The sequence below is a fragment of the Coregonus lavaretus genome (genome assembly GCF_964263955.1).
Source record: "Coregonus lavaretus genome assembly, chromosome: 15".
NCBI classification, from domain to species: domain Eukaryota; kingdom Metazoa; phylum Chordata; class Actinopteri; order Salmoniformes; family Salmonidae; genus Coregonus; species Coregonus lavaretus.
In genome coordinates, this window is record NC_140002.1 from 34,534,148 (window position 1) to 34,546,206 (window position 12,059).

Below are 12,059 nucleotides of genomic sequence, written 5' to 3' on the forward strand. Positions count from 1 at the left end.
ACAAATAGGGCTATCTTCTGTATACCCCCCCTACCTTGTCACAACACACCTGATTGGCTCAAACGCATTAAGAAGGAAAGAAATTCCACAAATTAACTTTTAAGAAGGCACACCTGTTAATTGAAATGCATTCCAGTTGACTACCTCATGAAGCTGGTTGAGAGAATGCCAAGAGTGTGCAAAGCTGTAATCAAGGCAAAGGATGGCTATTTGAAGAATCTCAAATATATTTTGAATTGTTTAACACTTGTTTGGTTACTACATGATTCCATATGTGTTATTTCATCATAGTTTTGATGTCTTCACTATTATTCTACAATGTAGAAAATAGTAAAAATAAAGAAAAATCCTTGTCAAAATGTTGCCTAAGATTCTACTACAGAATTTGCACAGCTTTGACATTTGAACCCACATGTGGGTAAAGGTTTGTAAAAATTACATTGACAATTTCCTGATCCTTTAAAACAGGTTATTAACATGTGTAAATACTTTCTTCTAGTTCATACTAGGGAGCTGTCAGACCTATAATCTATTGTACAGTGATTTAGACATTTGCTCATTTGATAAACATCCAGGGAGAAGCGCCTCAGACAATCCACTGAATGTGTATTTGTAGTATTCCATAACACAAACAAATGATTACGTCAGTATTAGACGCACAACCAACACCCTGAGCACAAGATCTGAATCACATCTACAGTGCCTTGCAAAAGTATTCATCCCCCTTTGCGTTTTTCCTATTTTGTTGCATTACAACCTGTAATTTAAATTGATTTTTATTTGGATTTCATGTAATGGACATACACAAAATTGTCAAAATTGGTGAAGTGAAATGAAAAAAATAACTTATTTCAAAGAATTCTAAAAAATAAATAACGGAAAGGTTGTCCGTGCATATGTATTCACTCCCTTTGCTATGAAGCCCCTAAATAAGATCTGGTGCACCAATTACCTTCAGAAGTCACATAATTAGTTAAATAAAGTCCATCTGTGTGCTAAGTGTCACATGATCTGTCACATGATCTCTGTATATATACACACACCTGTTCTGAAAGGCCCCAGAGTCAGCAATACCACTAAGCAAGGGACCCCACCAAGCAAGCGGCACCATGAAGACCAAGGAGCTCTCCAAACAGGTCAGGGACAAAGTTGTGGAGAAGTACAGATCAAGGTTGGGTAATAAAAAAATTACAGAAACTTTGAACATCCCACGGAGCACCATTCAATCCATTATTAAAAAATTGAAAGAATATGGCACCACAACAACTCACGGACCAGGCAAGGAGGGCATTAATCAGAGGCAACAAAGAGACCAAAGATAACCCTGAAGGAGCTGCAAAGCTCCACAGCGGAGATTGGAGTATCTGTCCATAGGACCACTTTAAGCCATACACTCCACAGAGCTGGGCTTTACGGAAGAGTGGCCAGAAAAAAGCCATTGCTTAAAAAAAGGCCAAAAGGCATGTGGGAGACTCCCCAAACATATGGAAGAAGGTACTCTGGTCAGATGAGACTAAAATTGAGCTTTTTGGCCATCACAGAAAACGCTATGTCTGGCGCAAACCCAACACCTCTCATCACCCTGAGAACACCAAGTTTTTCATCGGCAGGGACTGGGACACTGGTCAGAATTGAAGGAATGATGGATGGCGCTAAATACAGGGAAATTCTTGAGGGAAACCTGTTTCAGTCTTCCAGAGATTTGAGACTGGGACTGAGGTTCACCTTCCAGCAGGACAATGACCCTAAGCATACTGCTAAAGCAACACTCGAGTGGTTTAAGGGGAAACATTTAAATGTCTTGTAATGGTCTAGTCAAAGCTCAGACCTCAATCCAATTGAGAATTTGTGGTATGACTTAAAGATTGCTGTACACCTGCGGAACCCATCCAACTTTAAGGAGCTGGAGCAGTTTTGCCTTGAAGAATGGGCAAAAATCCCAGTGGCTAGATATGCCAAGCTTATACAGTGAGGGAAAAAAGTATTTGATCCCCTGCTGATTTTGTACGTTTGCCCACTGACAAAGAAATTATCAGTCTATAATTTTAATGGTAGGATATTTTGAACAGTGAGAGACATAATAACAACAAAAAAATTCAGAAAAACATAAGTACAAATTTTTATAAATTGATTTGCATTTTAATGAGGGAAATAAGTATTTGACCCCCTCTCAATCAGAAAGATTTCTGGCTCCCAGGTGTCTTTTATACAGGTAACGAGCTGAGATTAGGAGCACACTCTTAAAGGGAGTGCTCCTAATCTCAGTTTGTTACCTGTATAAAAAACACTTGTCCACAGAAGCAATCAATCAATCAGATTTCAAACTCTCCACCATGGCCAAGACCAAAGAGCTCTCCAAGGATGTCAGGGACAAGATTGTAGACCTACACAAGGCTGGAATGAGCTACAAGACCATCGCCGAGCAGCTTGGTGAGAAGGTGACAACAGTTGGTGCGATTATTCGCAAATGGAAGAAACACAAAAGAACTGTCAATCTCCCTCGGCCTGGGGCTCCATGCAAGATCTCACCTTGTGGAGTTGCAACGATCATGAGAACGGTGAGGAATCAGCCCAGAACTACACGGGATGATCTTGTCAATGATCTCAAGGCAGCTGGGACCATAGTCACCAAGAAAACAATTGGTAACACACTACGCCGTGAAGTACTGAAATCCTGCAGCGCCCGCAAGGTCCCCCTGCTCAAGAAAGCACATATACAGGCCCGTCTGAAGTTTGCCAATTAACATCTGAATGATTCAGAGGAGAACTGGGTGAAAGTGTTGTGGTCAGATGAGACCAAAATCGAGCTCTTTGGCATCAACTCAACTCGCCGTGTTTGGAGGAGGAGGAATGCTGCCTATGACCCCAAGAACACCATCCCCACCGTCAAACATGGAGGTGCAAACATTATGCTTTGGGGGTGTTTTTCTGCTAAGGGGACAGGACAACTTCACCGCATCAAAGGGACGATGGACGGGGCCATGTACCCTCAAATCTTGGGTGAGAACCTCCTTCCCTCAGCCAGGGCATTGAAAATGGGTCGTGGATGGGTATTCCAGCATGACAATGACCCAAAACACACGGCCAAGGCAACAAAGGAGTGGCTTAAGAAGAAGCACATTAAGGTCCTGGAGTGGCCTTGCCAGTCTCCAGACCTTAATCCCATAGAAAATCTGTGGAGGGAGCTGAAGGTTCGAGTTGCCAAACGTCAGCCTCAAAACCTTAATGACTTGGAGAAGATCTGCAAAGAGGAGTGGGTCAAAATCCCTCCTGAGATGTGTGCAAACCTGGTGGCCAACTACAAGAAACGTCTGACCTCTGTGATTGCCAACAAGGGTTTTGCCACCAACTACTAAGTCATGTTTTGCAGAGGGGTCAAATACTTATTTCCCTCATTAAAATGCAAATCAATTTATAACATTTTTGACATGCGTATTTTTTTTGTTATTCTGTCTCTCACTGTTCAAATAAACCTACCATTAAAATTATAGACTGATCATGTCTTTGTCAGTGGGCAAACGTACAAAATCAGCAGGGGATCAAATACTTTTTTCCCCTCACTGTAGAGACATACCCCAAGAGACTTGCAGCTGTAATTGCTGAATAGCTGAATAGTTATGCACGTTCAAGTTCTGTTTTTTTTTTCTTATTTCTTGTTTGTTTCACAATTAAAAAATAATTGCATCTTCAAAGTGGTAGGCATGTTGTGTTAATCAAATGATACAAACCCCCCAAAAAATCAATTTTCATTCCCGGTTGTAAGGCAACAAAATAGGAAAAATGCCAAGGGGGGTGAATACTTTCGCAAGCCACTGTAGGTCATTCAAACAAGGGCTGGGACTGCTCAGATTGTGAAACCATCAAGGTCTTCCTCTGAGAGCACCAGTGTAGCCACACCCAATCCTTGACTGTGACCTTTTGCCTTGGGACACTCAGATAAAGCCTGAACAGCCAGGATTATTACAACCAGCCATAAGAATAGACCCTCTACAAGGCATCCCTGTCTGGCACACGGTTGGGGATTAAAATAGACCCAGATTGAAGTATGTTCACTTCTCAGTTAACTAGACTCATTATGTGAGAGGTTTCTTCCATGATAGCGTGAACCAGCTGCACTGATCACCATCTGCCTGAGGATTCCAGGTCATCTAGGCCAGAGGTTCCCAAACTGTGGGGCGTGGGAGGGGGGGCGCAACATTCAATACTCTTTGTAATAGTAGAATGCACAAGGTGCAATTTCGAAATTGGGTAGTGAATCATCCGTTTTCCTCATCATGTCAGTCATTGCATACCTTAGAGAACTATTTATAACTTGTCAGAACCGTCCAGATCAACTTGCCCATGTCAGCTAATGTTTTTTAGCTCGTTTTTTTTGCCCATAGATTTTGTAGTAATGTTTGAGTGGTAGAAATGCTCACTGTGCAGGGGGAATATCCTTGGAAATGTTCTCTTAGTAAATGTTTCACATACAGTAAGTACGCATGCCTTTGGAAATAAGTATGCATGCCATTTCTGCTAACTAATTTCAATGGATCCACTGAAGCTACATGACACACAAAACATGAATATCATTTGAACAACTGGAAGAAAGGAACATAAAAGGAAAAAGCTATTTAGTGTCTTTAATCATGCCCTAGTAGGTCTCTGCCTGTAGCTAGTGAGTACAAAGACAGTGTGCTGTGGACCAGAGATGAGCGACATCAGCAGAGAGGCCAATGACGTCTGTACTGGCAGTTATATAACCCGAGCTGAACATTTTGTCTGTCACAGTTAGAAGGTTAAAGAGGGTGACATGAATACCAGACTCAAGAGTCATGTGCAACATAGTTCCACTGGGCATATGAAGCCACCGCCAACTCCACCAAGGAATGCTACAGTACTACTACAGCACACAGGATCATCAGGATTCTCTGCCTAACGTCATACTGCACCACAAGCTACCTGACATATTTAGGTTATCATGTCAGGCCTTTCTACCTCTAGATTTGCATATCTGTATTTCCACCGTAGGTTTAATACGTTAAATTAATATGGGTTATCTGACAGCAGAAATGCCATTTTCTTGCTTATATGACTAGCACTAAGCTGTACTAGGCAGGTAGCCTAGCAGTTAAGAGTGTTAGGCCAGTAACCGAAAAGTTGCTGGTTCTAATCCCCAAGCCACCTAGGTGAAAAATCTGTCGATGTGCCCTTGAGCAAGACACTTAACCCTAATTGCTCCTGTGAGTCGCTCTAGATAAGAGCGCCTGCTAAATGACTCAAATGTAAAATGTAATCCATAACATGATACGATTGTGCTGTGTCATGCCTGTATTTTAGCCTGTCATGCCTATTCAACTGCAGTAATTGGCAGCACTTGATCTCATCTTTGTTACACTTCATTTTCAAAAAAGGAGTGATGGGAACGATAAATAAATAATGTATTCCAGATGTGTTAACATTCTGACCTAATTATTTAACTGATCAATAGTTGTATCCTCAACCTATCCCAGCAGGGGACACCAATCACAATAATATAATTTGTATGACTGGTTATGAGTCAGTCATATTCTAATCCTGTTGGCAGATGCATTACACTTGACTGTCACTTCATTACAGTAGTTAAATGTTAATTACTGCTCTTACATCCATTCCAATGATGTGCCAAAAGTAGGTCTTACGGATCCCCTTCAAAAATGAATGAAATAAATATCCTCTTTGTTATAAAACGACTTCCCAGGAAACAAGTATTGTTTCACTGTATTATCAGTCACTGCCTGAGGACATAAGAGACAGGAAACCGACCATCAAATGCATGATGTTGGTGATGTGAGGCATTATTATGTTGATATTTAATGTGGTACAGTGCAGCTGACACTCATGTGACATGACATTTTCGGTGTCCCAAAAAGAACATAGCACAACCACAAGGTCACACAACACAACTGAACAGGGGTCCGCAAATATATGCTTGCTGTATAACTGCCAGGGTGACTGCCTTAATTTTTTTACATCAATTACTAGAGATATCAGGGGTTTAAATGTAGTCCAAATCACAAACTATTGACTTCTACTGGCCTGTGAAGCTATACTTACCCCTGCTACATCTTATCTTCCAAACCTCCTGTTCCTATTCAAACTGACTACAGTTGAGGACTACTGATACCAGGTACCCCAAAATCAACCCATCATAGCGTTGGAGTTAGATTATTTTTCCTCAGATTGGCTCTCAGACTGGGATTTCTCCGTGACCTGTCCATGATATAAAGGGTCAGGGCACAGTCTTTGTCTAACCTGGGTCTTTCTGATTGAATCAAGTCTGAATCCATTCTGAATCATTCTCTGAATGTGTTTCATTACCTTACACTTGGAGCTCTGCTATTTCTCTGCAAAGTCACTTTTCTGCAGTACAGGTTTGATTGGATTGTGTCCTGAGTTGCTGCTGAGCAGAATGCACTGCCTAATCAGACCCACTGATGTAGGTCACTGTCAGATGGTTTAGATATTTGGCGCCTAGCTGCTGAACCTTAAGTAGGGACCTTGCGACCCCAAACTCAGAGGTCACACAGTTAGAGGCTGAGTCAGTGAATATAATATTGTCTGGTGAATAGAATATATATATTGTGGTCCTCTGTAGCTCAATTGGTAGAGCATGGCGCTTGTAACGCCAGGGTAGTGGGTTCGATCCCCGGGACCACCCATACGTAAAAATGTATGTGCACATGACTGTAAGTCGCTTTGGATAAAAGCGTCTGCTAAATGGCATATTACATTATTATTATAATATTGGCAGACAGAACGAGAGACAGAGAGCTCTATATTTACATGCAGTAGGCTAAATCCTCACTGATGTCCCAGAATGCACCTTGATAGAGGAGTTCACCTGGGTTTCACAATGCTAACGGGTCACTTCACAAAATGAAAATGTTCTGTGATATAAAACTGCCCTTTAAAAAGAAAAACTCCAGCACACTGGTAAGCTTGTTGTTTCCCTTTAACAAAGACACCTAATAACACAATAATAGCAGTTGAACAAAAAACTTTAGAGATACAGACACTCTCAGTTTCTTTGAGAGAGTACATAATGAAGCATTCTCAGGTTCATCATGGGAAAAGAAAATGGAGTGGTGCGATCCTCACTGCTCAAGGCTAAACCTGAAAATAAAATGAATTCACTGCTCATCTCAAGACACCTAAAAAATGTACCTGTAGTCATGTTTCATCTATGTATTGTGCAGTTAAAGTGAATCAACATGAGTTGAACCTTCCCAATGCTTTAAGGAGAGCCGACTGTCTTTCTTAAAGGGACAGAGCACAAGCAAAGATGCCTTTCCTATTGCATGGACCTGCTCCATTTGTGCATGGCTAGTCACACAAAGCAGCTCCAGCAATATTCCGACTAGTGTTCAGTCTAAGCTTGCAGGACATGGCCCAGTAACCTACTTTCCCTCCAGCAGGCTCTGTAACATCAGAGACTAGGCATGCATGTCATCAGTTACCTAACGTTCACACAGCAGGGTAAATCCATTTTAATTGAATCACTTTTTGACAGCATCCCTTTTAATTTAAACAAAACTTTCCATACATGTTTGCCCATGGAAGAAAGTGACTTTTTTACCCGAATGCCAAAACATTCAGGAGATAAAGGTGCTCAGAGTTGACCCATTTGAATACCCTACCATACCATGAGACATCCATGTCTTCATCACAGGAAAAGATAAACAATTGAGTTTGATATAATTTAAAAGCTTACCAACAGGGCTATCAAACTATTAGATCATTTGCAGATTATAATTTTTTTTTCGATAATTGACATTAATGTCAATAATGTACTTTTTTTTTTTTTTATGTATGTATGGAAGGTTTCGTTCAAATCAAAAGGGACGCTGTCAAAAGGTGGATGGATTTCCCCAGCATTTTTTCAGGCAAAGAGATGTGAAAACCCTCTAAATCATAAGGAGGGGTCAGAGACCCCCATTTCCTCTCTAAACACACTTCCAAAATTAAAATAAAATAAAAATGTCAATGAGGTAAGTGAAAGCAAAGGTTATAGCATTAGAGCATCACCTCCTTAACAGAGCTCACTGCATCTACTTTAGCTATAAGCTCAAATTAAGGCTTGTTGTTTATTTTCAACCTTTATAACCAGGGCTTGAACTGACCCTCTATACTTCTGCCATTACACAGCTTTGCTAGGAAGAGTGAAAGGGCAGTGGTATCCATAAAAAGAAGAGAATTGGATGGTAAGAGGGTGAAATACAGGGAGAAACAGATACCGGTAGATAGAAATGGGCAGATGAGTGAGGAAAAGGAGATGGCAGCCAGTAGAGTTAAAAGTCTAGCTCTTAGCAGGTTGGCTCAGTAAAATACCCTTACCTCACCACCATTACTTCACCTCACCTCACTGTGGCTTCCACAAGCCTGACCACATGGACCACCCACATCACAGACCAGATTAACATGAGTAAAACATAGGCTAACAATCAATATTCCCTCAAAAAAAAATTGCCACTGAGCAAATGTCAGGTCTGCTGAGCGTAAACTTGAACGTTGTGAAATTTCTGTGCTACTTCTGGTGCGCGTTTACTGTGAACACTGAGGCTGTACCCGCTTTAAGTTACAGTACAGTTATAACAGTGGCCAAGTAGGCTGCTGTGGCTATTTGATCATAATGTAGGCCTATCAGAGTGGCCTACCATCAAAAACAATGGAGAAAATGCATCTCATAACATTTTAACATGGAAATAGCTGTTCTATCATTCAGCCTACAGTAGCAGCCAATGTGTGGTGTTCAATGTAGGCCTACAATCCATGACATTTTGGGGAAAATATGCAGGGCTTGACATTAACCTGTATATCCACTTGTCCTTCAGACAAGGAGGTGACTGAAAATGTGTTGTTTGATGCAAGAAACCACTGTGCAAAATAAAGTGAATTATTATTCCCATACCATTATTACAGAGAATCAGACAAATGATGCTACCCTCTGCCTATTGGCTACTTAGCTTATTCAAGCCTGTCTCAAAATACAACACTGCCCCTTTAAGACAGAAAAAAATGCTCTTTACCTGATTCGCTTTTCAAAGATGGCTAGAAATGCACACGTTTTCTGCTCTTGTAGGAAGCAACCACTCCCCCATTGCTGACTAGAAATTAGCTATAACTGGTCTAATAACTCACTTACTAGCAAAGAATATGAACCAATGTGCACACGTGGCTACTCTCGACCACTCATACTGTAAACACAGTCCAGTTCAAAGTGAATGGCACAGATCCATATATGGCAATGGTCTATTTGCATATGGAGCTACTGCAGCTCTGATTGGTTTTGCCACACCGGTCTGTAGAGTACGGGCTGAGTTGTGCCTGTCAATGTGTTCTGCCTACAAGAAAATCTCTTGCATAGTTAGTTATGTTTTGGTATGTTGCAGTGAAAGTGGCTAATATTGGCAATTCCCACAGTAGAGGGAAACATTGATAGTGTTAACTAAAGGGGGAAACAAGAAACATTTTACATTTACATTTTAGTCATTTAGCAGACGCTCTTATCCAGAGCGACTTACAGTTAGTGAGTGCATACATTTTTTTTTTTCATACCCCCGTGGGAATCGAACCCGCAACCCTGGCGTTGCAAACGCCATGCTCTACCAACTGAGCTACATCCATGCCGGCCATTCCCTCCCCTACCCTAGACGACGCTGGGCCAATTGTGCGCCGCCCCATGGGTCTCCCGGTCACGGCCGGCTACGACAGAGCCTGGATTCGAACCAGGATCTCTAGTGGCACAGCTAGCACTGCGATGCAGTGCCTTAGACCACTGCGCCACAGTTGAGTGAAGTTCAATTTTGTGCTTCTCAGTGCTGGCTGATATTTCTTCTGCGCGGCAGTCCAGCGCCCGCGAGCAGCTTAGAGGGAACATTGCTAACAACAAAACCAGGCTCCTGGAAAACTTGATCAGGATACTTGTGAGCCAAAAATATTCAAATTGTCAGGGTCATAATCAAGGCAAATGGAAACTTGAATATTTAATTACTTTAAAATAATGGCTCACATGATTGCAGTGTGTTGCAGTAATTTACATTTACATTTGAGTAATTTAGCAGACGCTCTTATCCAGAGCGACTTACAGTTAGTGAGTGCATACATTTTCATACTGGCCCCCTGTGGGAAACGAACCCACAACCCTGGCATTGCAAGCCCCATGCTCTACCAACTGAGCTACAGGGGACTAATGAAACGATGACCATAAACTTTTTGCCATCATAGATTGAATGTGGTTTGATTGAAGGAGTACTATCCATATCCATGCAGCTGAAAGGGATACAGACTGATTTAGGCTAATGTTTCAAATGTTTTGAATATTCCTTTATTGAAGGAAGGGTATAACGCATGTCTTTGATTGCCTTATAAGAAGACTCCCATATACTTGTCACAAAAAGCTATTTTACTAGTATTATTTTGCAAAAATTTACTGAAATGATCTGAAGAGCATATTTTTGTCTGATGTACTGTTACCTTTGCTTTTTGTATTGAGTGACGCTGTCTGTCCTATGTAAGCCTACGTGACTGTAACTGTACCTCCTGCTGAGTTGATTGTGTAGTCTAACCTGTACAAAATAACATCCTCAGGGGATAATAAAGTATTCTATCATATTCTGCTCTGCTCTATTGTAGCCTAATTTAATTAATCTTATAGAAAAATGTAGGGCATGGTTTCCTAAGGTTGCCTTATTTGAACTAAGGCTGTACTATTTCAGAGAGTCTGATGGGCGCGTGTGGAGGAGAGGGACAATCATCACCAGTACCTTCATCATTATCAATCATACCACGCAATCAAATACCTATATAAGGTTGAACAGCTTTCGTTACAATTATTATCCACTGACGCCCAGAACACCTGCGCAGCACGGGTTCGATAGTTTCCCTTTTAATAAATAAATCTGGGGCATGACGTCACTGCAACCGGCTTATGCTACTTCTTGAGTCATGAGTTACATAAGAAAACAATTATATTTTAGTGATTAACCTACATAACTTGGATTTTGTTAGGCATGCTCTGCTGACTGTGTGCTCACTGTCATCCTTTCAGAATAAAGGAACTTGATATAGGACCAAAACTATAATTCCTGGACTGGTCTGTCTCACATAGTATAAGATAGCACCTACTGTATTTCCAAGTAGGCTACAGGCTATTCAACAATCAACACATCTAAAACGTGCAGTTTTTTATCATTCCTTAATACTGGATGATCAAATTAAATATAAATCACTTGGTCTACTAGCCTGTCAAATTAGGTCATTTTATAGAAATAATGAAATCAGCTGGAAGTTCCTTTCGGACAAATGCACGATTATAAAACCATTATAGGCTCAAGAGAGAAACATAAAACAATAGGCAGGCCTAGGCTACTAAACCTTTATATGCAACATACCGGTAGACTATTAATCACAGACATATCAGTGGAACTTCAACGTTCGATGAAGCATATCCAGATGTCACTCACTCCACTAAATGTAGGTTACGCTTGAACTTGCTGTAAGTGAGTAAAAGTCATGCATGAACTTACCTAATGTCAAGCAGTAACGAGGGGACGATTCCAATATGAAAGGCGCATCCGTGAAATACAAAACGGCGTTTACACTGCTCTTCCTACAATGAAATAGTGTTATGTAACTGGCACCAATTCTGTGGTCAAGACATCGAAGTGTTTTCTGTGCTGATTTTCATTTTCCAACCCACACACCTCACAATTTACATCATCAGCCGTCGTCGCACCTTAAAAGGAGGTACAGGGAGTGACCAAATCAAGCGCGTTTTATCCGGATTCGCTACAGTTGGGGAGGGTAGCACCCAGCACCGCAAGTGACGCTCAGTTCAATGAGGGAGGAGCGCCCTTCTCAAATCGAACAGTAGCCTAATCTACACCCGCGCCGCTCGGTCATGTTGTCAATAAAGCAGCATGGGTGCATCGTCCAGAAACATACATCTCTTTTCCATCAAATATATGTTGAATTTTCAAACTAGTTTTCATTGGGAAGGCAGATAAAGCGTTTTTATCAAAAGCAACAACTTCTGCATG

General features: G+C 41.2%; 1 protein-coding gene across 3 annotated transcripts in view; it reads right to left on the bottom strand.

Moving 5' to 3' along the window:
• The window catches only part of LOC311143225 (neuronal PAS domain-containing protein 2-like), a 59,208-nt gene extending 47,529 nt beyond the window's left edge, over positions 1–11,679 (bottom strand). For all 3 annotated transcript variants that reach the window (XM_084179034.1, XM_084179035.1, XM_084179033.1), the window contains exon 1: positions 11,547–11,679. The gene's annotated coding sequence lies outside the window, so the exon portion shown is untranslated. The remainder of the gene's footprint in view (positions 1–11,546) is intronic.
• Positions 11,680–12,059: the final 380 nt, after the last annotated feature.